Raw genomic sequence first — 2067 nt, forward strand, 5'->3', positions numbered from 1 at the left:
TGAATGTTAAGAGAAATGTAACTAAAAGAACTAAGTTTACTAAACTAATTTCTAAACTTCAAAGTTAAATTTAATAGGACTAGAGAAAGTTTTGTGATGAAGAGTTCAAATTTAAGAAAGCATCATTCCCCTTTACAATGAGTACATGGTTAGTGAAGTAATTAAAATCATATACAAAATTGTATTGTTCCAAATAGGAGCAATCCTATTCATTACCCTCTTTCAAGTGAATAAAGAACATTGACTAATCTAGAGTTTGGTCCCTAATTCACTAGTTAAGCTGGGAGGATACCAGCTGCCACTCTAGAGCTCCCACCACTCTCTTGCATGAGGGCTAATAATCTCGCATTAGTTTCCAATTAACTGGACAAAATTGAAAATTTTAATCTGTCACCTTCAAAATCTCCAATTTTGCATCCAACAAAGTATATTTCCCTATTTATTTGCACTCAACCCCATGGATGACATCCTCTCCCATGGAATCGAATGTGACTCTCACTGGAACATATGTTTCTCAACACATTTTAATATTTCGATTGACCAGATCGAAAAGTAAATGAAGATCAGAGTTCAAATCATCATAAATTATTGAAATTTAAAACTATATCAAACAAAATCAAGTCTTCACAAAATCGTATCTCAAAGTAGGGAGAAGGATAAAGGCGACTGCTCAGAATTCATGAGAAGGATACCACAAAATACATATTTCATAAATAAAAATAAGTTTACAAAATAAAAGAAATAAAAGACACAACTTATCTCACAATCCTCCCAAACACAATTTATCTCACACTCCTTCCCAAGCAAATCACTAGAAGTTCCTTTTAAGCACTTCCTCTCTTTACAATCACACCCAATTTTCTCCTAAAAATATAATGAAGAAGAAATACATTACCTTCCACCTCCTCTTACAACCCTAGAAGAAAATCCTATCTTCTCCAAAGCATTTCTCTCACTCTCACTCCACACTCATGCCTTAGACTCATCTCCTTTTTAATTAGGGGTTGCCTCCTTTTAAAAAGAATTCAAAATCTCCTCCAAAATTCTCTCTAAAAGTCACACCTTTTGAATCCCAAGAGACATATTCATTCATTCAAGAGACTTATCCCTTCATTAATGTGCCTTCTAAGTTTTATAAATGCATTGAATCACTCCAAGAGGCATTTAAATCATTTGAAGCCTTTAAAATCAGCTCAAAATTCATCATGAACTATCATCTCTGGCACTTCAGGCGCCAGTTCTTTGGATTTTGGCGCCCCAAGCAACACCTTGCAACAGCTCCACCATTTTACTCCGTTTTGCTTCGTTTCACCCCATTTCATGTGTGGTTCGCTCTTAGCAGATATACCTACAAAATAAGAATAAAAATAACTTTTGTTTAAAGTGTAATTTCATTCAAAAACATCTGAGAAATGTAAATTAGTTTAAGCATAGAAAGATATATCCAAATGTGTCAAGTAAGAATTTTCTTTCTTGCTTGTTTTTACTCCAAATTGCACCATTTTTACTTCATTTTCTCCAAAAGTCCATTTCTTGTACCTGAAACAAAAAATATGCAAAATATCTTTCTTTAATGTGTAATATCATTAAAATTCATTAAAATTGAGCATAAAATATATATGAAAAAGTAGGTAATTTTTAGGTGTGTCAATTAGCTATCTTCTTAGGGCTTACTTTCTCACAAGGTCATTAGAAATTGTTAGTGGTCATCTCCTCAATCAAAGAATAAGCCCATCAAATGGCTTTGACATGAGTGATTCACCAATGACATCATTAATAATAGATCCAAGGGATTTTACTAAATTATTATAAAAGTCTGAATAATAAGCTAATTGATAGTGCATTCTGTGGGAACTTTCTAAGAAGCTCCTTAAATCATTTCCAAGCCTCAAATATTGATCCACCTTTGTGTTGGCAAGATAAAGTAATATCATTCCATAGTTTAACTGTTTTTGTAGACGAAAAATAAATAGAAATTTTTGGGCTAATCAACCCACATCCAAATTGATTTATATTCTAATGAGCTCAACCACATTTTGACTTTATCCCTTAAGGTAAATGGAAAAA

The sequence above is a fragment of the Phalaenopsis equestris genome, unplaced genomic scaffold (assembly GCF_001263595.1).
Source record: "Phalaenopsis equestris unplaced genomic scaffold, ASM126359v1 Scaffold001092, whole genome shotgun sequence".
Classification (NCBI taxonomy): domain Eukaryota; kingdom Viridiplantae; phylum Streptophyta; class Magnoliopsida; order Asparagales; family Orchidaceae; genus Phalaenopsis; species Phalaenopsis equestris.